Below are 26,164 nucleotides of genomic sequence, written 5' to 3' on the forward strand. Positions count from 1 at the left end.
GTTTCCACAATGATGTACTTGGCTTGTGAGTACTGTGCCACAAGACTGATGGGTCCTATGAAGTCGATTCTCCATTTTTTGAAGGGTTGTCGAGCAATAATTGGGATCAACTCCATCTGATCCTTGCGAATTGAGACTTTTGACCGTTGGCACTCGTCACAATGCTTGATGAATTGCGTGGCATCATGGAAAAGCGTGGGCCACCATAGTTGAGATTGCAGCACCTTCTGTGCTGTCGTGTCTCCGCTAAAGTGTCCTCCCACAATGCCGCTCTATGCCTCCAAGAGCACATCGTGCATCTCATGCTCACATACGCATCTATGCAGCAATCCGTCTTGCCCCAGCCTATAGAGTTGGCCTACAATTAGTTGATAGGGCTGGATCTTAAGGATTAATCACCTAAGTCAAGATTTTTCTATTGGTCGCTCAGAAAGTCCGTGCTTAAGCACTTGGACTATGTCATCCGCCCAATATGGTATTAGATCAGCCTTAAATAAATCTCTCTTACTGGACAGGTGGAATAGATGGGCGTCGGGTAATTCATCAATGATGCGTTGTCCAGCTGCTTCTCCCATGGGAATGCGTGACATATGGTCAGCCATGTAGTGCTGTTTTCCTTTCCGTATAACCACAGAGAAATCGAATTCCAAGAGCAGAAGGAGCCATCGAGCTATGCATCCTGTAGCACAAGGTTTGTTTACTAGATAGAGCAGGGCTTGATGGTCCACAAAAAAGATGAAGGGTGTGGCCAATAGATAATGCCAGAATTTCTTCACAGCGGGGACACCATGGCTAATCCCTCTCTTTCTGTTGTTGAGTAGTTCATTTTTTCCTCAGTGAGTTGTCTGCTAGCAAAGCTCATTGGATAATCTAAGTTGTGCTCACCAGGTTGGCACAACACTGCCCCCACGGCAAACTTAGAAGCATCGATGTGCACATGGAAGGTAATGGTACAATTTGGGGCTCGTAGAATTGGTGCTGTGGTTAGAGCCTTTTTCAACTCTTCGTATGCTTGTTGGCATGCCTCTGCCCACTCGAAGACAATCAACAGCTTGTACAATGGTCTGGCGATCAACACATAGTGCAGTACAAACCGTCGATAGTACCCCGTATGGCCTAAGAAGCATTGAACTCCCTTGTAATTAATTGGGGGTGAAAGGTCAACAATAACGCTGACTTTTGAGAAGTCAGTGGCAATTCTGTTCTTTGACACCATGTGCCCTAAGATTCGTGCTTTACCCAAAACTGGCACTTTAAGGGATTCAAGGAGAGACGATATAAGCGACACCATTCAAAGACTGCGCGGAGTTTGTCTAAGTGTTTGATCTAGGTTGAATGGACACACAGGTCGTTGACAAATACTTCTAACTCCTTATGAAGCATGTCCTTAAAGATGGTGCACATGAGGCATTGGAAAGTGGCAGGGGTGTTAGTCAACCCGAAGGGCATGACTATGTAAGCAAAGACACCCCACTCAGTGGCAAAGGCGGTTGTTCGCCGTAGGATGCACTTGCACCTGGTTGTACCCTAAGAAGCCGTCTAGAAAATTGTAGGATTCCTTGCCTGCCACCCTCTCAAGCATGTGCTCAGTGTATGGCAATGGATAGTTGTCCCTCTTTGTAGCAGCATTCACCTTTTTGTAATGGACACACACTCGGATTTTTCCATTCTTTTTCATCACGATGACTATGGGTGATACCCTGTCTGTGTGCTCAATTTTGTAAATGAATCCTGCTCTCATAAGCTTGTCAATTTCCTCTTTGACAGCATGAGTGTGTTTTAGATTCATAGGGTACGGTCGTTGCTTGAGCGGCGTTGCGTCTAGCGTCATGGGTATATTGTGAGTCACGACACTTAGATCTACCCCCTTAAGCTCTTCCAAGGACCAGGCAAATATGTCTATGTACTCTCGCAAGAGAGCGACAAGACTAGTTTCTTCTTCCTCAATCAAGTTGTCAGCAATGAAGACGGGTCAGGGTGTTTCCCCTTCTTGGGCCAGATTCACCTCCTTAACCTTGGCTAGTCCCTCGATTGGTTCATTGGTTTATCCTTAACGTTTGGCACCTAACAAAACTACTACCCTATCCCCTTTTTTGAATTTCGTGAAGTGCTTAGGGAGGTCTTGCGGTTTTCACTATTCTTCCATTCGCGTATCCCTAAGTTGTTTTACCTTTTCCTGTCTTAACCCTCTGTGCCTCAGGTGGACGAGTAGGTCCCCCTTCATGCATCTAGTCATGGGCAGCCTAGGGATTTCTGGATCATTGTCTGAACTAACCTCCGACTCAGAGTCGAACTTCCCATCTTTGCTAGAAGAGGTAGTCTCCCCTGGTGGACGTAGTTCAGATGGTGATTCTGTCCTAAGGACTGGTGTCATCCCTAGCTGGGCTAAGCCTGCTTGTTCAAGGTCTATGGCTCCTACGTGTTCCAACCAGGTGCCGTCACATTCCATGCAAATGGCCCCTTGCTCTATCCTAAAGATATTTCTTTTCTGTAGCTTGGATTCTGCTCGTATTTGCTCTATTTCTTGTCCTTTAGTGTCATATTCTATGGTATCTACTTCACCCTCAGTTCCATCACTGAAGGGTTGGCAGTCTTTGTATTCATCATTAGAATCCCCTTCATCAGACTGCTCGTCATCTCCTAGGGCTTGGTACACCTCTTGTCGTTGGTCAGGGAGTAGGGCCTAGTTATACATGAGGTTTAAGTCATGCACTCTGGTCCATTGCCACTTGGATTCACCTAAGAGATCCTGGAGTGGTTTGAAGTTTGCAGGCTGAATTGCCAACTAGCTTGTCTATCAAGTATTCTAGCATCTCCTGGAGTTCCCTTTTGTTAGTTGGGACTTGGAAGTTGACAGGCTTAGGCTTTCCCCGAAGGGTTCCTGCCATCATGCAGACTGGTACGGAGAGTGTGTTGCTAGGCTTGCCGATCGTTTTGATGGTTTGCTCATACGCCTCATGATCTGAGAATGGCAGGTCGATTGTAGCAAGAACGTGCATCCAATCCCACTCATCCTCTGGGCATGTGATATACTTGGTCAAGGGCCCATAAGACTCCTTGACCTGAGTGTTACCCTTCAGCATAGCAGAGATGGCGTCTAGGTCGACTGGTGAGGTCTTCCAAGTATCCATCTCTATCCTTACAGCATCCATTCTGTTGCCAAGGAAGATCAAGCCGTTACCCCAATCTTTGATGACTCTAGCGTTGCGCATCTAGGGTCGGCCTAATAGGATATCGTAGTCCACTCCCTTCATGACTATAAAGTCAACAGAGAACTAGACGCATGCAATCTTCATTGGCCAATTCTTAAGTACTTGGAATGGCTTCGTTTGCTAGTGTGACATTAAACCTAGCAGTTTCGATAGGCGGGTTTTCCCAAGTGATTTCGATGGGCCGAATGGGTGGACTCGGACGGTTTTGATTCAGACGGGCCGAATGGCAAATTTGGACAAGGTGATTCGGATAGGCTGAGGCACTTGGGCCAAGGGCCGAATGTGGAAAGTGGCCGAGGGCCGAATTTGAGACTCGGACGGGTCGTTTGGATGCAGGCCGAGGCCGAATGTGCCACGTGGCCGAAAGTTTGACTCGGAGGGGCCGAATGGGTGGACTTGGACGGTTTGCCTTGGACGGCCGGTCCGAGGGGGCCGACTAGGGTTTGGGCCGAGTGGGCTGAGTGACAAGGGCCGAGGGCCGATTTTGGGATTCGGCCCAAAAAAGGCCACTCGGACAGGCCGAGTGCGGCATACGTAAACAACACGAACACAAATTTGATCGATTCACAAGATTTAAGCAAGCACAACGGCCATGCACTTCCAGATCATATCTAGGGGACTAGAGGGAGAGATTCATATACCTGAACGGGCCGGTAAGTGCATCGGTGATGCGATCGAATCGATGCAGGCTGGAGCTCTCTCTCTCTCTCTCTCTCTCTCTCTGTGAAATGGCATAAATGAGCTCTCCCTTGGCCTCTTGGCTCATATACCCCTTCCCGGGTGTGGTTTTGATGCCTCCAATCACTCACTTGCCGATCTTAGGCATCACTAGCCGAGTGTTTTACCAATTTTTGCATGATTTTTGCCCTATTTTGAAATAGTAAACCCTACCCTTCTCTGGTTCGATTTCCTAATTCTAAGCTATGCTAAATGCAACAAAAATCGAAGGCAAAAAACTGAAATAAATTCTCCATGTTTTCCAATCATCAAACAACCAAAATATCCCAAAATACTTACTTGTTTTTAAGATAAAAAACACCCAAACTTCTTACCTATCTCAAGCTCCGTTTCGGGGATGAATCCCCTACTTTGATGCTGCTCGATATGAGGCACGCAAGTGCTCAAGCTTGAATCTGTTGGTCCCGCCAATGGAACCAAAATGTAGTGGGAGCTCATGCTCAACCGCCAAGACCCACGGACCGCTTATTGCTTCAAGTGTTTCAAGTGAGCTCTAATGGCTATCTCTCATCTAGCCGACGTGCCGTCGATCCTACAAGTGTAGTGAGCTTACCTTGATGCTGATGTGAGTAGCCTCCTCCCTTGCACACTTTGGTAGCTCCACGATTCTTGATGCTAGCTCAAGCATCCTCAAGCCTCCTCCATCTCCAAGCTCCATCCTCCATAGCCATGCGCACGAGAAAAGAGAAGAGAAGAGAAGAGAAGAAGAGAAGAGGAAATGGTGAAGAGCTTCACCCTCTTGATCCCTTGCTCCCACACACTCACTCCCTCACACTCTCACACTCCCTCTCTCAAGAGCACACACAAGCAAGAAGAAGAGAAGAAGAGAAGAAGAAGAGAGCTCTTGTTAGTAGCCACACACCAATGAATGAGCTTCCATTCATTTTTTGAACTTTATATACAAGCCCTAAAATCCCATGGGCACCCATCCCTTTTTTACATGACTGGCCATTGTGGCAAGGTCCTTTTTCCATTTTACAATTGGCATAGGAGGGAGCCTGCAGATCTTTTACAAGAGATTTCCAAGTTTTTTGAGGTGCCTTTCATTTAAAATTGCGCCTTTGGTCTTGGCTTAGCTTTTAGAGGTCGCCTGCGTGTCTTTGCTCTTCTTCCATGCTTTTTCCACTTTTTTCCTCATTTTCCGCCATTTTCTGGCATCTCGACTTGGGATTCACAATAGCATTGTATTTTTAAAAAAATTACACTAAATATTGTTTGTTTAGAGGGAAGAAATTGTGGGATGTGAGGTACAACTTATGGACTATAAGAGGGTTGAGAGAGAGGAGAACCATTCATTTTGTACCCATATAATTCTCTTGTGTTCTTCTCTCTCTCAATCCTCTTGCACTCCACAACTTTTACCTTGTATCCACCATTGCTTCCCTCTCATAAAGTGGCTATATAAATACCTCTAAAGAGGTCGAGACACCATATGTCTAGTTTTAAAAAGGTAAATTCATTTAAAGGCATCTTAAAACAAAATATAAAGAATGGGAATTTCAAGTTGCAATATGATTAGGTAGCTTTTAAGATAAATAAATAATTTTCTAATGAAAAAAATAAAATTTTACTTTTCATGGAAAAATTAAATTTAACTTATTGAAGTGACACTTTTGGAAAAGTGATAGATTCCATACAAGAGGATGAAATGGTTAATTGGGTAAAAAGAAAGAGAGGGGCCTTTTTTTGGGGTGAGGTCCACCATAAAAAGTAGGGTGAAGTCTAGGAATGTAGGAGTTCATGGGACAAAAACTCATGCAATGATGACCATAATCAAGGGACTAATCCAAGTTCAAGTTTTTCTAATGAGACCCTTGTAGAGTCATATTTTTCCTAATTTAAATAGCGATGTTCATATGTCGACTTGAAGCTGCAATGGTTGTATCTAGCAATTGGATTGTCTAACAAAGATAATCAGGTTTTGATCAATTATGGTTCATTATTTTTTCTAAAAAATTTTCTTAAAAGTTCTCACTTAATTTTTATTAAATTATTTGTAGGTCATATGCATGATTGTGAGATTAAAATAAATAGACATGGGATGAAAAATTGCTTATAAGAATTGTTATTTTGGATTTAAATTTTGTATTAGGTGAGAATTGACTAAATAACATCCTGTGAAATTACAAAATTAAGTTTGGAATAATATTTCAAAAGGATGTGATATGAGAAGGAAAAGGATAGATTTCATGCATGACATGGTTTAAAAAGTATTTAAAAGTATTATTTTGTTATTATGATGTGATTGTTGTTGTATTTAAAAGATGTGATGGTTATCTTACACTAGAAACATATATGTGCAACCATCAAATGAAAAAGAGGTGATGATGTTTTAGGCCACTCGGATCTCCACACCAATGCAAATTAACATCTTGTTGGATATTGTAAACTTCACCTTGTAGAGTAAGGGTCCTACACTCTTGCAAGAGCTAGGTGTTTTGGTTTTTTGATCACTCAACACTTGATAGGGGAAAGGGCTGAGTGTTAAGTACCCCCATTATGTAGGATAATTCTACAGACTTAAGGAAGCTTAGCAAGACACTAAGCACATAAATTCCTTGTGATCACAAAAGGGATGTGATCAAATATAACTCTACAAGGGGGAAGATCCTATCCTAACTGGGATGATTGTCTTCTAATGTAGGTGAGATGGTTTTTTTAAATCCTTGCAAGAGTCATGGTTTTGTATAAACTTTATAAATTATAATAAATTATTATTTTTGAAGTGTTTGTTTAACACATAATAATCATTACTAAAAGAAAGTTGCTTTTGTATGTAAAAAAAGTGTAGCATGCCTTGCGTAATTACATAACTAAAATAAACCCATTGATAAAAGTGAAAGGTATTGATCTCAATAATTGATTGCATATGTCTAGGTGACCATCAAATATTGGCTATAAAATAGAGCATGTTTGCTACAGTTACACATGTACAACATACAACAAATTAGTTATAGCTCATTGGAAACTATATTGAACTCTATTGTGCCTCTACAGATGGTTGACAATATATATGCCCTTACTCTCATGCATTTTAGAATAGTTCTAGAGTGCTTAATGCTTAGTTTTGAGAAGTATCAACATGCCAAAATCTATCCTAAAATTGAACATCACATATTGCTGAAGCCTCTTGGAGCATTGGTTGGCATCTATAGGTGCTTGGATGTTGATGCATACATATCAAAAGGTTTATGAACTGAAGTGAGCATTGAATGCTCAAATGTGGACATATTTTATTGCTAGTTTTGCAATGAGTTGGCTGTTTATAGCTTGTGAAGAGTGTGTCTAACATTGCTATTGCTAATATGAATCAATATCTATGCTCCTATGTACCCGCACCACTGAACTTTAAAGGTTATGGTGTATGTTTGGGATGTTTTGAGGCTAATGTGAGCTGAAAATACTTCAATTTATGTAGAGAATTTATTGCTGGTTTCTCACATATTATTGTTTATCATAAGTTTTGGAAAGATACCTACATCAATTGTATGCTACAAATGCTATCTATTTGGCATGTATTACATCTAGATGTTCTATTACATGACTGGGGATGTATTTGGCATGCATGTAAGTTAAAACACATTGGTTATTGTAGATATTTACTATTACAGGTTCTTGGATTAAAACTATCATACACAACTAAGTGGTTTCTAGAGAATCAGACTTTGGAAAGATACCTACATCAATTGTATGCTACAAATGCTATCTATTTGGCATGCTATTACATCTAGATGTTCTATTACATGATTGGGGATGTATTTGGCATGCATGTAAGTTAAAACACATTGGTTACTATAGAGATTTACTATTACAGGTTCTTGGACTAAAACTATCATACACAACTAAGTGGTTTGCAGAGAATCAGACTTTGGAAAGATACCTACATCAATTGTATGCTACAAATGCTATTTATTTGGCATGCTATTACATCTAGATGTTCTATTACATGATTGGGGATGTATTTGGCATGCATGTAAGTTAAAACACATTGGTTACTGTAGATATTTACTATTACAGGTTCTTGGACTAAAACTATCATACACAACTAAGTGGTTTGTAGAGAATCAGACACTTTACAGGTTGTATAAGGCATTGAATACTATAGCTCTAGATATGGGAAATGATTAAGGCACTGAAAATATCACTCAAATTGTGGGAGAGAAGCTTGATAATAAGAACTTTTCTTTGTGGAAGTTTAGGATGCAAAATTTCTTGATTGGCAAATTCTACTAGGATTTGTATATGAGGACTAAAGCAAAACCTAAACTACTTGAATGAAATCCGACTCATGATCAACGGAGAGCTCTTCGACAATGGTTGGAAAGAGAAAGAAAAGTATTGCATTGATTCTCTTTGTGCATTTCTGATGTGATGGCTATGCAAATTACAAGCTATCAATCCCCAAAAGAAGCTTGGGATATTCTCATGAAGAATTATGGTAATGTTACTCATGCAAGGAAGATATAGCTGAAGCAATAGTTTAATAATATGTCTAGAAATGGCAAGAGCATTCAAGCTTATATGACAGAAATAAAAACCATAGCAAATAAGCTTGCTACTATTGGTTTTAATGTCTTAGAGGATGACATGATTGCAATTACATTGAATGGATTAGGTAAGGAGCACAAATCATTTGATACTTTGATTTCTATGAGAGAAGATCCCACATTGAATGGATTAGGTAAGGAGCACAAAGCATTTGATACTTCGATTTCTATGAGAGCATATCCCCCTAACTGGGATAAATTACTTGCATTGTTGCTACATGAGAAAGTCAAGCTTGGCTTGAATATAGGTTTGAGTACCTCCGATCACCACATTCCATTTTTACAATGGCTGCCCGATTGAAGGACATAGAATTTAGTCTTTCTCTCTCCTCCTCTCTCCTCTAAGGGGCTGATCATACACAGGAAAATCAAGAAGAAGGGGGGATGAAGGATGCTTGTCCGGCGTGAGATTGCTCCAAGATCGAAAGGAGGATGAGAGTCAATGTCTAGTGCTATTCGGGAACTGATGAGGGGTCCGTTGGCTGCTCAAAACCATTTCATAAAAACACGCAACATGCAAATAAGTGGTATGCTCAATTTTTATAAAGAAAATTGCATTGTTTTTATGTTTGATGGCTTTAATGATGTGCGCATGGAAAGAAAATTTGTATGAATCATGTTTGAAGTGTGTTTGAGGATTGTAGATGATGAAATGTAGAACTCGTAGTCGTGCATAGTTGTAATTAATAATTTAAAACTTGAAATGTGTCTTAAATGAAGAAAAATGAGGATTTCTCTTGTTTTTCGGGTTGGGAAATAGAATTCATATGGGATAAAGAAACTGATAAATCTTAGTGTTCAATGAATATAATCAGTTAGGATATATAAATAAAAAAATATCACATTATTATGAATAAATAAATGAAAAAATAATTAAATTTAGTTTTTGTGCCTAAAAATAAAAAAAATACATTTTATGTTTGTGAGCGTATAACAAGGTTAGAGTATGAGGATCAAACCTCAATCAAGCCTTATTTCTATGTTAGAGTATGTTTAATCAATTTTTACATGAAAAACGACATAGAAATTAACCCTAAACTTGTCTAAACATGCAAAACATAAACGGTAGGGGAAAGAGGGTTTGTGAAAGTGGTTAGTATCTAAAAATGATTCAAATTATGATTTATATGATTATGCATAACATATAGGAGGGACAATTATTTGAGTTAAGGAGACTAGTAGCACGAAGAAATTCAGTGTTAGTCTTTACCAACGCCGCATGTATGATTAGTTGGAAAATCATTAAAAGGGTTGTTTTTGCACTTCACCTAGCTGGTTTCTAATGATAAAATGCTTGAGCACAATGGTCATTTCACACTTGCATTGAGCATAACATGGTATCAAACCTGGATGCATTGTAATTGTTTTCCAAACATTGACCTACGTGGAGTGTGTAAGGAAACCGGAGCTATAGCGGGGAGATGAATAGTTTCTTGGGGCAAGATTGGTAAAGAAATATCAAATCTCTTGGATTGTTCAAAATATATAAGAGTGGATATTATTCATATGTTCTTTATGTTAGAGTAGTGCATTGAGGGGCCAATCCTCGAGGTGTAGGAGAGCTATAGTGGAACCACGACATTTATTTGGAGTGCCTCCTTTATGTTTGTATTGCGTTGGTGTAGTACACAAATATGTGTGGGATCTCTCTTTGAGGAGTAAGGAAGGGCAATCATTGGATTATTTTCCACTACAAACACAAGATCTATATTAGAAGTTATGGCAATGTGCCCTTTAGATGCTCCTAGGGCCACAAGGCCGTGTGGGATGTCTCGAGAGTGTTAGCGGTCCGGCTAGTGCCTAGAGAGAAAGTGTTGGGCCCGCTTTTGGTCCCAACAACATGTATGCACTGGTGATGACACAGAGCATGATATTAAGCATACATGTGTGGTTTTGGTAATCATGTCTAATGGCAGAAAGAAGAGTCTATATGATGTAGTACATATGCCTTCTATTACTAAGAATTTATTGTCACTTGGATAGATGACGTAATAGAATCTGCAAGTCAGATTCGATAGAGATGGTTGTTTTATTGAGGAATATGGAAATGGCTATAAATTGATTATTGCTAAAGGTAAGAGAGATGGTAGAATGTTCACTTTGGATTCATCTATCCCTAAATTGAAAGTAACCATGTTTTCCCATGATAATGGAGTAGTTTGGGATATAGAAATGTGGCACAAATGCATTGGCCATGTCAATGTTCAGAGGCTAAAAAATATGCACTAAAAGGATGTTGTACTTGGTTTGCCAAAGTTTAAGCCTGTTCCACCTGCTATTTTGGAAAACAAGCAAGGTCTCCATTTATGCGGCATGTCAAAAATAGTTCTCAACCCTTGCATTCCAATGTATGGGATCCTACCCATAATGCATCTTTTGGTGGTGCAAGGTATTATGTGTCATTTATCGATGATTTCAATGGATATACATGGCTATATATCCTGAAGCACAAGGATGAGGTGCTTGACATATTCAAGGATTTTAAGACACATATTGAAAATGAGTTTGGATGTTATATCTCATGTATGAGATGTAATGGAGGTGGAGAATATGTCTCTAGAGAGTTTTATAGGTATTTGGTAAAATATGGCATAAAAAGGAAGCTCACATGTAGTTACACACCATAGTAGAATAGTGTGGCAGAGAGAAATAATCATGTACTTATGAAAGCTACTAGGGTAATACTTAATGAAAAGAGCTTTCCAAATGCTTATTGGAATGAAGCAGTTGTCACTATTGTTTATATATTGAACAGAACACCTATAGCTAGAATTCATAACTTGACTCCGTATGAGAAATTATATGGGCACAAGCCAAACATCAACTAACTTAAAGTGTTTGGTTGCATTGCTTACGTACATGTACCTAATGAAAAGAGAAATAAGTTAGATAAGAGTGTCTTTCTTGGCTATGCATAAGATAGAAAGGCCTACAAGTTTTATAATATGTCAACTCCAGAGACCTTGATCAGTAGGGATGTAGTGTTTGATGAGCTAACATCATGGTATGGTGGTTTGAATTCAGTGGTTTTTGTAATGGACCAGCTAGCCCTACTCACATTAAAATTTTTCCTTCAACTAGTACTACCATGAGTGGACCTACATGTGATGGTTCTTCTACTATTAGAGTCCTTAGACAAGATGACTATGTAGTCATGTTTCTTCATCCACCGACATGGATATGTCAGCGAGGCGGATATTGGATAAAGGCAAAGAGAATATGTTTAATGATGTAACCAATCCACTTACAATTAGATATGAGTCACCAGATAGTGATAGTCTTGGCGGTGAATTGGGCATATCATCAATTATGATACTTGGTGTAAGACAAGTCGCCTCATGAGAGGCAAGCATAGAGTGAACCGCAGCTAAGAAGGCCTGAAAGGGCCACGAAATTAGTTTATAGGCTGACATATAATGGGTATTTAGCCAAATTATATGCATATATGACTAAAGTGTTAGGTTACAAAGAGCCTATGAAGTTCAGTATGGAGGAAATTGTAGATGAAAACTACTGTGCTACCACATGGATGAATAATATATAACATTTTCTAAAAATGAAACATGGAATTTGGTTAGTTTTCCTGAAGGATTAACACCCATTGGTTGTAAATGGGTTTATAAAGTAAAATGCAAGTTATATGGTTCATTGAAAAGGTATAAAGCTCGACTGGTTGCAAAGGGATATGCACAGCAGTATGGCTTAGACTATGAGGAGACTTTCTTCCCGTTTGCAGAGATAACAACTATAAAACAATCATTGCATTAGCAGCTTCTAAGGGATGAAAGTTATGGTAGATGGATGTCAAAAGTGCATTCTTGAATGGTGACTTGCTTGAGAAGATGTATATGGAACAATCGGAGGGCTATGTACGCCCTGATTATTTGACACATGTATGCAGGTTGAAAAAGGCCTTGTATGGGTTGAACAGGCATCGAGTGCATGGAATTCTTGTATCATTACTTATTTATAGCAACTTGGTTTTCAGATGGATCAAGAAAACCATAGCTTTTTTACAAAGAAAACAGAGAATGGTTATGTTTTCTTGGTGATTTATGTGGATGATTTGATCATCAATGGAGATGATGATCATGGCATTGTTGAAATTAAGTCATGGTTACAAGATGAATTCAAGGTGAAGGATCTTGGAGAGCTGAAACACTTCCTTGGGATTGAAGTTGTGTCTACACCTCAAGGTATATGGATGTTGCAAAAATAGAATGCTTATGATATATTGCTAAAATATGGCATGATGGAGTCTAAAGCCATGAAAACACCATAGGATCATAATGTTAAACTTGCAATTGATGTTGGAAATGAAATAGAGAATGTCACTATGTATAGACAAATGGTGGGCAGCTTGATTTATCTCATTATCACATATCTTGACCTTGATTATGCAGTGGGGATGATTAGCTAGTTTGTGCAGAACCTCGTAAGCCACATCTAGATGCAGCTAAGAGGATCATGCGATATGTGAAAGGTACTGCTAATTATGGGTTGTCTTATGAGAATGGAAAGTCACTTGACTTAATAGATTATATAGATGCAGATTGGATTGGTTGTGCCTATGATAGAAGGTCAACCAGTGGTTATACTTTCAGCCTAGGTAGCAGTATGATTAGTTGGATTAGTAAGAAGCAGTAGATTGTAACTTTATCTAGTATAGAGGTAGAATATAGGAGTATAGCCTTGGCACCATGCGAACCAGTTTGGCTTGTGAAACTGCTACATGACTTGGGTATACAGTTAGATAAAAAGGTCACATTGCATTGTGACAATCTCAGTAGTGTGATGTTGCCTAGCAACCCTATCTATCATGTTAGATCCAAACACATAGAGGTTAATTACCGCTTCATCAGGGAGTTGGTACTTGCTAGATAGATTGATCTACTCCATGTGAAGATAGAAGACTAGGTAGTAGATATCTTTACCAAATCACTTGGTAAAGAGAAGTTTGTGCATTTCAGGGAGCTACTTGGAGTACAGTAGTTAGTTTGAGCTTGAGGTGGAGTGTTGAGATTCAAGCTCATGATCACCATCACTGACTCTATCTTGATAGGCCTTAGCTGTCATCGTTTGCCATGTGTGTTGTGAAAAATGAGTCGGAGACTCAACCATAGTGTTAGCGACATAGTCACTTAGTGACCTAGGGCAAAACAAAAAAGTCTGAATTGGTTGATGCAAGTCAGAGTATACGAGGGAGAATAGGATAGAGTGCACCAGTGGATTCATTTTCAGCCTATGCTTATTTGGTTGAGGTTCATAATCAAGAAGCTCTTATGGAAGAAAAGAGAAGAAGAGATGAGGACACTACTGGTCCTTCCTCTTCAGGCCCATTTAAACATATAACACAAAGTAAGATGGAGTAGCAAAAAGAGGCTGAAAAAGCCATACCTGAACATGTTATGGAGGATGCATCTCAAGAGAAGAAACAAGAAGGGAAGAAAAGGGGTAAGCAACCTGGTTACAAGTTACAATCGGATCTTGAGATAGCCACAAATCTTAAAAAGGTCTTGGAAGATTGCATACTTGGTAGTAGAGTGGAATTCACACTTGGAAAAGTTCTTAGAATTGCAAAGCATGAATTTCATGATCTAATCATTGATATGCTGAAATGAAAAAGATAGTTTGATGGTGAATTTTGTAAGCATAGATGCAGGTTGACAAAGATATAGAGAAACATATTTAGAGGGAATATGATGATGCATGTAATGCTGATTTCAAGTAGAGGCCGATGTTGAAAATGGGCTAAATGGGAGTGTAGACAGCAAGCTTGTTGTGCTGAAAATGGTATTATGGACAACAATAAGCATAAAGAGAAGGCTATGTATAATGGGGATGTCCATCAACAAGCACAGGAAGAAGAAGATGCTCATTTTATTCCAAGCAACCATTATTCACGAACGCATTGGGCTCGTCCTACAACAGAGACCATTGTTAAAGTGGGAGAAAGGGAGATGCCTTGCATAGCTCTCTTGGATCATGGTTCCGAAATCAATGTTATGGCACATAGCTTATATGAGAATGGAGGTAGGGCAATTGATGTAGATTCGGGATGGTGCATGCGAGCAACAAATTTTCATTAGGGGATCTTTATGTGGCTTGCCCGAATATGCCCGTGACTATTGGAGATGTTAGGGATGAATATCATTTTTTAATGCATGATTCATGTAGTTATACAGTGATTTTGGGGAAACCCTATATTTTGGAATCAAGGCTGGAAACAAAAGCCTTGGATGATGGTTCTTCATATGCTCGGGTTCGAAGTAAAGACAATACAAAGGCGGTACAATTTCTCACTATTTGTGTGAATCATCTCCACAATCGAGTTAGGCTACGGCATAATACCATGCCACCTAATGCACGAGAATTTAAGGGTTTTTAGATAGCATTGCTATAAGTGGAGGCTATGGTAGTGTCTCTAGGAAGATAGTTATGCCTCCAAGAAAGGGGAAAACTATGTTTGTTTCTAGATTGCACAAATGGATAGCATGTAGTCTTGGCAGTTTAAAGAATATTTTAGCCTTGTGTAGGGCTAAAAAGAAATATATAGGATGGGTTGAAAAAGAGTTGAAGACATATGGTTTGATGGCTGCAAATGAAGGTATTTCAAGGCTGATGTTGATACAGTGGCTGAAATTTCTATAGCAATTAATGCTAAAAATAGGGCAGAAAAAGAGGTTATTTATGTTGACACTTTAGAGATGTATGAAGTCATTCAAGAGTTTTCTGAGCATGAACATGAGAATATGGAAGAAGAAGAGGTAGAAGATGAAGACATTGACATGGCAAAGGATACTTCTTCTAACACTGCATATCCATAAGACTTTGGCACATGCCAGAGGATGTGCACATTAGGAGGGGGTGGATGTCATTCCCCTATGTGCACACAGTGTGAAAAACTCTAGAGTGTGGCTTTCTTATTGATCTAGAGAGCCAATGCCATTTTAGACATTAATGTTAGTGTTCGTAGTGTGGATCATCCAAATTTTGGACAAGTTTAGCTAATTTTTTATATTTTAGATATTATCTCTTATAAAATTCCAAGAACTATAGATAACTTCTAGAATAGGATGACATGTAAAAGAAATCATATAGGTTTTAGCCATTTTGGGAGGATTTTATATAAAAATAAGGATTGGTAAAATCGTAGGACACATGATCACAGTTTTCAGGGAGTGAACAACACTCTGAACTAGGAGATGAGAAAGGAGTGATCCAGAAAAATTATGGCTAGGTATCCTAGTATTTTATCCCCTTTCGAAGCCAATGGAAGCATCAGATTGGGAGTTTGAGCAGCATAGAGGAAGGTATTGATTTATGCATGTTTTTTATCTACAAGAGATTTATCTTCTCATAATGTAGAAATAAATTGATAGGCTCCATCTTTGTGAGTGTTCTTCTATGTCTTCTATTTCTTTCAATCCCTTCTCTTCTGTCTACTCCTCTCCTTGGATCTCCCTTCACCCTATTGTGTCTTACCCCCACGGCAGACTTTCGACCCTAAATGCTCCAAGAATGTGTGGTGGGAGGACTTGCTTGAGCTGCTGTGCCAAACCCACATCATACACATGTTTTCTTGGCTATTTTCTTCTTCTTCTTCTTCTTCTTCTTCTTCTTTCACCCACAATGCAATGTACATAAAGTATAGATAAGATACCACATAAAGAAAAGTGACCTACTAAGTCAAACATTGCATAACTAATTATACTACTTGATTAGCACTATAACTATGCCAATTGTAGGTAGGTGCAATAAACTAAATATAATAAGTGATAAGTCAGTGGGGCCATGTGAGGATCATAATGATCATCAATGTGCTAATTGTAGACATGTGGACCCATCTAGCCAAGAATTCCATCATCAATGTCCACATCTATTGAGCTTGCCATCTCAACACTCTCCCTCAAGCTCAACTATATCTCTGCAACTCCAAGTAAGCTTCAAAACTTTAAATCTTCTCTACACCCAATGCCTTTGTGAAAATGTCAGCTATTTGATCTTGTATATTGATATATACCAAGTCAATCTCTTCTGCAAGTACCTTCTCTCTCACAAAGTGGTAGTGCATCTCAATATATTTTATCCTAGCATGGAACAATGGGTTCCTAGCTAGCTGTATATTGCTCATGTTGTCATATGTAGTGGCAAGCACAAGCTCTACTACCAAGACCCACAGACCGCTTATCGTTCAAGCATTTCAAGCGAGCACGAATGGCTACCTCTCACATAGCCGATGTGCTATCCTTCTCTATGAGTGTAGTGAGCTTACCTTGATGCTCGATTGAGTTACTTCCTCTCTCAATCACTCCGATAGCTCCACGATTTATGATGCAAGCTCAAGCATCCTCAAGCCTCTTCCTCCAAGCTCCATCCTCCATAGCCACATGCGAGAAGAGAGAAGAGAAGAGAATAGAAGAGAAAATAAGAGAATAGAAGAAGAAGAGAGGAGATGATGGAGAGCTTCACCTCTAAGATTCCTCACTCTCATAAGCTCACTCCCTCACTCCCTCCCTCAAGCACTCATAAGAAAGCAAGAGAAGAGAATAAGAGAAGAAGAAGAGTCCACTTTGCCACACACCAAAGAATGAGCTCTCATTCATCTTTTGAACTTTATATACAAAGCCCTAAATCCCATTTGGGCAGTCATCCCCTTTTTACATGGCCAGCCATAGCCTAGGACCTTTTTTTCATTGTTCTCCTATCTTCCTAGCTTCCTTCCTAGCGCCCATCTATATTTACAATTTGCACAGGTCAGAGCCGGTGCTCTTAAAATAAATCACAGTGCACCTTGCACTCTTTTACAAAAGTATTGACTTGTACTTTTTCTTGGGTGCCTTTCCTTGATTTAGGACTTTTTCACACTTCTTGTGTTTCCCAATTTTTCTTGGCGTACCTTCATTCTCCATTCCACTTTTGCCTTGGCTCAGTCTTCTACTTTAGATTTTCCCAAATTTTCATCTTGTTTGTTTGAGGGTTAGCATTACCCCCTCCTAGTTGAGTGCCAGTCCCATGGCACTTGTTGGGGGATGAGTCAGACTCTATTACTGGAGTAGCCAAGTAGTGCTTTGAGTTTATGTACGAGTCAAATTGGAAGGTGTATTGGAGGGATTTATGGAACTGTGAGGCCCTTGAGTTGGAGATAATCCCGTGTCTTGGAGGGATTTATGGACGTGAAAGGCCCTTGAGTTTGGACTGAGCCATAGTCATAGAGAGAGGTTGGTGGGTGAATCTGGCATTGAAATTGAATATTATGTTGGATGGATCCGTCGCCTGGCCCTGTGCGGTGACCTTCTTATACACTATTCAAAATAAGCTTCTTCATTCACTTTTTGATTGGGGTTGTTGCATCCGCCCCAAGGTTTTTTGGGTCGACATGGTAGGATGTTTCATAAAATAGGGAGCACATTGCATGGATGATGGGGTCGGTGAAGCTGGTGGGGGGCCTTCGGTTGTGCATTACATGTAGGTGTGTGTCATTGTCGTGTGGTACGTTGTGCACATGCTAGTGGGATGGAGCTTAGGGTGATAGATCTAACCACAGGCGAGTGTTACCTCCCTGGGTGCGTCTTGCCCTTGATGTGTCCTAAGCATGACGTGGGGGGTCAAAATGAGACTAGCGAGTTAGGGACAGAGCCGGTCAACCAAAGCCATTGGACGTACCTAGCTTGAGGACCCCTAGGTGTGATGGCTGTGGTGGATGTGCAACTTGCAGTGGCAAAGTGTGATATTTATCTCATTTTTTAAAAATATAATAATAATAAAGTTACATAGTCGTGACATAAGTTTAATCTTTGTCATCGGAGTGAGGTGAAGAAGGGGGCTTAATAGCTTTACTAAGGAATCAATGGCTTTGGAGACACCCCTTGAGGTTTAGGTGGACTTGAAGGGTGGTGGTGGAGAGGAATGGATGATTACAGTGATTGAAGCAGCTATCATTCATGTCCTCTAGTAGAGTTTGTTAGAATATCAAGCTCATTTAGTGTGTGTTGACCGACATGAGCTGGACACAGCTAGTCTAGCCATAGTAGTTAGATACATTAAATAAGTCGGTGCCTTTGGTGTGAATGGTCTTATGACCGTAGGTTGTATCTTTCTCTATTGAGTGTGGTTTGAATATAGTGTGTGAGAGAGGAAGCTGGTGACTTCACTCTGCCTTTCATCAATCTGCCTCTTTGAATTTGAACATGGTATCAGAGCCATGAATAGATGAAGACTGGGTGCCTGGGAGTGTGGCATTGGACTTGCAGGAGCTGAAGTCAGAGAAAAGGTTATTCTTCTTCAAACAGGCTGAAGCCATTGGACAATGGAAGGTATGAAGTGTATAGTGGTATGCTTAATGATCAATGGCAGTGTCAAAGGCTTGTTTGTAGCCTTGAGAGGGATGTACTGAGCACCTTAGAGTGCTTCATTGCCCTGGTTAATAGACACGTGAGCTGTGCTGCCCATCCAACCAGTCTGCGCTATTGCACCTGGTTCATATCCATGTCCTACAGCTACTAAATGAGGTATCATGCATCTTCTACATGCTCTAAACAGTGTATGCTGACCCTGGGTGTGACCTTGAAGGTCTGATATGTCAATGGAAGCTTGGGTGATGAGAAGCATGGACTGTTATGCAGGTATACAGGTCTGAAACTGAGAGTACACTGCTGAATACAGTGATTTACATCAATGTTTTGATCCTGAAGAGCACTTGAAGCTCCCTAATAGGCTGGGAAGATTGCATTGCAGACAATACAAGTCAAGAAGTTATATGTACTTGATGTGAAGTACTTGAGCTAAATTTTCTCAGTAAAATATTCAGATCTGAGAACTGTTCACTGCTGAAAACTATCATGTACTGTGAGTAATAAGCATTAGATACTACTAATGCAATACAGGTCATTTCTAGAGCTCTATCACCTATGAGAGCTGTCACATACATGCTGGATGTATGGAGGCTTGAAACATTCAATGAGTATCATTGAAAACTGAAGTCTGGAGCTGAAGTGAATGCAGACATATTGTCTTGGTCAAGTACAAATGGTTCATGAGGTCTTATGCTTTGGTCAGTGAAAACAGGTTGTCTATGTATACCTAGATGCTCATGTATTGACCTCACCATTACGAAGTAAATGTATGACATGATCGGGAGACAATTTGGGGCTGATTGGAACTTGATATGCTGAACTTTGGTTGATTGTAACCTGCAATTGAATTTGTTGGCACTTGTATGTGCTGGTTATGCACTGTTCTGTGTCTCTATGCTTATGTCTGAAGTGGCATATGTACCAGCAGTCAACTAAGCAGTTTTGGAATATGCATTACGTGTATCCAGGTGGAGTTTGACTTTGGAAAGGCTGCTATAATTGTAGTTTACAGGTTTGGACTGCATGCTTTTGGAACCTGGCAGTGGATCTGCAGGAGTTAAATCTGAACCGAACATCAGACATATGTATTGGCAATTGTCTTTATGAGTTGGATCAACCGATTGGGACGTTGTTTGGGCTGATATTTGACTGAAATTTACTGGTCTTTTTCTTGCAATTAATTGCAGAAAACTGTCATAAACAGTTCCGGGCTGAAGTTGAACTGTTAAGAAAATCTTGGTTTGCAGATAGTCAGGCAAGGTCTGCAACATGGCAAATGCTGATAGAACTGATAATGTAACCCAGATTGTGGGAGAAAAGCTTGATAGCAACAATTATGCAATATGGAAGTTCCGCATGGAGAACTTTCTGATAGGCAAAGGATACTGGGACTTAGTGACAGCTGTTGAGGCTGAACCCGAAGTTCCAGATAGGAATCCTACAGCTGATCAAATACGAGCACATCGAGCTTGGACGGAAAGAGCTCGCAGAGTTTTACATTGGCTGTCATTATGTATCTCGGATGCTATGGTGATGCAGATCATGAACTGTAAATCCCCAGCAGATGCATGGAATATATTGGTCAGGTACTATGGCACAACTACGAGTGCCAGGAAGATACAACTGAAGCAAAAATTCAACAACATAGAGAGGAAGAACAGATCCATACAGGACTATGTCACGGAGATTAAAACCTTAGCAGATCAGCTCGCATCTGTTGGCTCACAGGTAGAAGATGAGGATATGGTTGCAGTGACCTTAAATGGTTTGGGTCCGGAGTATAAGTCCTTTGACACTTCAGTATCTGTGCGGGCTGAGATGCCTGATTTTAATGAGCTGGTTGCGTTATTAATTCATGAAGAGGTGAAGCTTGGCTTAATTACAGGGTCAAGCAGCTCAAAGAATAAGGATGCAGTTTTTTATTCGAATCAGCGTGGTCATGGTGGCCGTGGTAGAGGCTATGGATCTGGCAGAGGAGGCCAGCAGAATGCATCCTATAGTAATAGCAATCAGCAATCATCACATGCAAGAGGTGGTGGCAACTTTCGAGGAAGGGGGAGATCTAACTCCCGTGGCAGAGGCTCATGGCAGCAGCAGTGTCAGTCAGACAATCCAAATAAAGATAAGGATTGTCACTACTGTGGAAAGTATGGGCATATTGCAAAGGACTGCTGGAAGAAGTAGGGAAATCAGAAGGGCAAGCAGCATGGACATTATGCTACGTCCAGTCAGACAGATGACTCTGGTGATAGACTGTTTGCCATGCAATATGTCAAAGATAAGGCTGCTGAAAAATCATCTGATGATGCAGTGTGGTACATTGACTCGGGGGCGTCAAATCACATGACCCCTCATGGTGATTGGTTCACGGATATGGTGGCTGAAAAGCATGGCTATGTATGCACAGGTGATGACACGCAACATAGCATTGAGCATAAAGGCAAAGTGCCTCTGGTTGTACATGATGGCATGAAGAAGAATCTTCATGATGTTTTGCATGTTCCTTCGATTACGAAGAACCTATTGTCTGTGGGTCAAATGACAGAGCAGAACTTGCAGGTTCGCTTCAATAAGCATGGCTGCTTTATTGAAGAGTTTGGCAATGGATGCAAGTTGATCGCGAAAGGCCACAGAAATGGAAGAATGTTCACTCTTGATGCTACACTGCCAGAGCTGAATTCCGCTATGTTTGCTCAGGGTTCTGGCACTATCAGGGACTTAGAGATTTGGCACAAGAGAGTAGGGCATGTCAATTTGCAGAGGCTGTAGACCATGCAGAAGAAGCAGCTGGTAACAGGGCTACCTAGATTCCAATATTCAGATATTGGTCATGTCTGCGAGGCTTGCCAGTTTGGTAAGCAGTCACGATTGCCGTTTGTCAGGCATGTAAGACAGAGTACACGACCATTGCAGTTAGTGCACTCTGATGTTTGGGGACCAGCTCATAATGCATCTATGGGGGGTTCCAGATACTATGTATCCTTCATTGATGACTACAGTCGATATACCTGGCTTCACATATTGAAAACAAAAGATGAGGTCTTTGCTGTTTTTCAGAAATTTAAGGCACAGGTTCAGAAGGAATTTGAGTGTTACATCTCTTGCTTGAGATCTGATAGCGGTGGGGAGTATGTCTCCAATGAATTTGCTGATTTTTTGGCTGAAAATGGCATTCGTAGGCAGCTAACCTGCAGCTACACTCCGCAGCAAAACGGAGTAGCTAAAAGGAAGAACAGGGTTCTGATGGAAGCTGCTAGGGCCATGATGAATGAGAAGCATATGCCGCTTTACTATTGGGCAGAGGCTGTTGTGACAGCCGCATATATTCTGAACAGGACTCCCACTGCAGGCATTCATGACATGACACCGTTTGAGAGGCTCTATGGCTATAAGCCGGATGTAAGACACATGAAGGTCTTTGGCTGTCTTGCTTATGTGCACATTCCAGATGAAAAGAGGAAAAATCTGGATCCCAAAGCGCATAAGAGTGTGTTCATTGGATACTCGTAGGAGAAGAAGGCATACAAATGTTATGATCCCTCTACCAGGGAGACTTTGGTAAGCAGGGATGTCATCTTTGATGAGCTGGGCTCTTGGTATGTCTCACCACTTGCAGTGCCATCCGATCTGCCTTCCACTCATGTCTCTACAGTTGATATGCAGCAGAGCACTACTATGATAGGACCTATCAGTCAGACAGTATCCCCATGGACAGGGAGATTGAGGAGCTCACCGTCCACTGACACGGGTATGTCAGTGAGGGGGAGACATGATGTCTTGGACAGCAAAGGAAAAGAGAAAGTTAGTGAGGATGGTATGATGACACCTGGTAGAATGACTTCGGGCTATGAGTCTAGTGATACTTTAGACAGCGAACTTGGTATTCCGACTGTCTATACGCCTGGCACGAGGCAGAACAGGTACATTCCGCCTCATGAGAGAGGTGAATCGAGTAGTGCACCACAGCCTAGACGATCGCAGAGGGTCAGATACCCTGTTGACAGGTTGACGTACTCTGGTTATTCTGCAAAGCATTATGCATACATGACAAAAGTGATGGAGATCAAAGAACCAGGTACTTATGCTGAAGCAGCAAAGGATGAAAACTGGTGCATGGCTATGGACGAAGAGATGAAAGCCTTGGCTGAAAATCAGACTTGGGATTTGGTACCACTGCCTGAAGGGAAAAAGCCTATTGGCTGCAAATGGGTTTATAAAATCAAATGTAAGTCTGATGGCAGTGTAGAAAGGTACAAAGCAAGGCTGGTCGCTAAAGGATATGCTCAGCAGTATGGCTTGGATTATGATGAAACATTCAGCCCGGTTGCAAAAATGGCAACCATACGAACTGTTATTGCCTTGGCTGCTGCAAAAGGCTGGAAATTGCAGCAGATGGATGTTAAGAATGCATTCCTCAATGGTGATTTAACAGAGGATGTATACATGGTTCAGCCGGAAGGGTATGAGCACCCTGATTTTCAGCATTATGTGTGCAGGCTGAAAAAGACACTGTATGGGCTGAAGCAGGCTTCGAGAGCCTGGCATGCTAGGATCAGCAGTTACTTGCAGAGTCTTGGATTTGTTGTTGGCAGGGCTGATCACAGCCTGTTTACAAAGAAGACTGACAGTGGCTTGGTAGTGCTGGTCATATATGCTGATGACCTGATAATCACTGGAAATGATGACATGGGAATTCAGCATGCTATGAAGATGCTGAAATCTGAATTTGACATGAAAGATCTGGGAGATCTGAAGTATTTCTTGGGTATTGAGGTCGTACCAGCTGAAAATGGCTTATGGCTGATGCAGAAGCACTATGCCATGGAAATGCTTAAGAAGTATGGCATGGCTGAATGTAAACCACTGGATACACCTCTGGACCAGAATGTAAAGCTAGACATGAACACTGGGGCTGAAGTAGAAGATGTGACTATGTATAGGCAGATGGTCGGCAGTCTGATTTACTTGACCATCACTAGGCCTGACTTGAGTTATGCAGTAGGGCTGATAAGCCAGTTTATGCAAAAGCCGAGAAAGCCGCACTTGGATGCAGTTAGACGCATCATGAAGTATGTTAAGTCCACTGTAGACTATGGGCTGTTCTATGTCAGAGATAAGCCCTTAATACTGATTGGATACACAGATGCAGATTGGGCAGGATGCTCAACTGACAGACGATCTACGAGTGGCTATGCCTTTGGCTTTGGTAGCGGCATGATCAGTTGGAGCAGCAAGAAGCAGCCTACGGTTGCTTTATCTAGTACTGAGGCAGAGTACAGGGGGGTTGCATTGGCAGCATGTGAGATTGCTTGGCTGCTCAAGCTTATGGCTGACTTGGATATTCAGGTTGATGCTCCAGTGAAACTGTTATGTGATAATCTGAGTAGTGTACTCCTGGCCATGAATCCAGTTTACCATGCCAGGACAAAACACATAGAGGTACACTACCACTTTATTCGTGAGATGGTCCTTGCAGGAAAGGTTGATCTTATGCATGTGAGGACTGATGAGCAGGTAGCAGATATCTTTACCAAGTCTCTGGGTAAAGATAAGTTCTGTGGTTTTAGACAGCTACTTGGAGTACATATGCTGTCTTGAGCTTGAGGGGGAGTGTTAGAATATCAAGCTCATTTAGTGTGTGTTGACCGACATGAGCTGGACACAGCTAGTCTAGCCATAGTAGTTAGATACATTAAGTAAGTCGGTGCCTTTGGTGTGAATGGTCTTATGACCGTAGGTTGTATCTTTCTCTATTGAGTGTGGTTTGAATATAGTGTGTGAGAGAGGAAGCTGGTGACTTCACTCTGCCTTTCATCAATCTGCCTCTTTGAATTTGAACAGAGTTAAGCAAAATGAGGGCAATAGAGTGGCTTGCATAATTAACCAAGCCATCGCACAACTATCTATAGCATTAGGATCAAAATGGAGTATTGGAAGGCTGTGCTCTTGCGGGGCGGGGTCTTGCCTAAGGAGTATAGCAATCTAAGGTAATTACAAGTGGTAATAAAGGCGGGGTCAGGGCATGCAGAGAATTGGTTAGTGAATTGGATTAGAGTATCATACAAGTTTTCTGATGTGAAGACGAGGGCATCTTCATATGTAATACAGTGAGGATTATAGACTACAGGGAAGTCATAACGGCGGTGGAAACTAGAGTCAAAATCCACTCCCAACCTTTGAGGATAAGGCATAAAGGTTGGGTCATTCTGCTCGAAGGGTTGAGTGTTGCAAAAGGCCATCCAAGTGTGTAGATTGGTGTTGCAGACCCTTCTTCTCCATATAGGTTGGAATTTTTAGTCAGGCACAGACTATGGTACTTCAAAAACTTTATTTTTCCAACTTCTGTGGCCCATAATGTGGGGTGCTACTCTCTTTCCTCCAACCATGTTTGTCCAAGCCTGCTCTGATGTTAATCACCTCCTCCAACACCTTGATAGGTAACACTCTATGCAAGGTGGTGGGGAATTGGAAATTGAGGTCAAAGGGGTCCTAGCCCTTTCTTGCCTCTCCCAGATTATGAGGTCGGCGTGAAATTTTGCTAGGTGTCATCCGCACATGGTGGGATAGGTGCCCCGGGTGCCCTCACTCCCCTGACATTCCATTTTCTCCTTGTCTCCTCCACCATTTTCTTTCTTCTTTCTCTTAGTGCTGCCTTTTTTTCTGTGAAGGTGTCTACGTGTTGTTGCTCTTCAAACCTCATGGAAGGAGGTAGTGGGACAAGCTCGTCTTCATGTGGTTCTATTTTGAAGTTCATGTCCACTTCCCCTTTCCAATTTGGCTCTTACTGCTCCTCTTTGAAGAACCCGAGTGCATCCCACTTCCTGTGAGGGTAGGCCTACCAATAGGAGATAATGATGTTGTTCATCTGGCTTGGGCCAACTCCACTAGGTCTTGGTGGCATCTAGAGTCTAGCCTTCAGTGCCCTACAAGCCATTCCTAGTTTCTTTTTCATCACTTCCATGGACTCTCCCTCTTCTGTATTGGTGACATCCAATAGGGTTTCTAGGAAGGTGTATTGTTGGGTGTGGAAACTCACTTGGGCAGCCTCAACTCTGCTTTTGGCGAGTATCTTTTCTTGTTTGGATTGAGCGAGGCAATGTGCCAAGGCTTTGACGATTTTTTCATTTTGAGTGGCCCATTCTTCCGCCCTCTTGGTCATGTCTTTGATACTTTCTCCTTGCCTCTGGCCTAGTGCTATCAGCCTTCATTCTTGACCTTCCATTTCTTCCCTTAGCTTTTGCTACTCTTCCTGTGTCGAGGTAGCCTCTTGAGTTAGTCTCTCCACCTCTCTTTCAAACCTGTAAGCTTTTGC

The sequence above is a fragment of the Lygodium microphyllum genome, unplaced genomic scaffold (genome assembly GCF_053477565.2).
Source record: "Lygodium microphyllum isolate KBCC unplaced genomic scaffold, Lygodium_microphyllum_v1.1.10 scaffold_32, whole genome shotgun sequence".
Taxonomy (NCBI): Eukaryota; Viridiplantae; Streptophyta; class Polypodiopsida; order Schizaeales; family Lygodiaceae; genus Lygodium; species Lygodium microphyllum.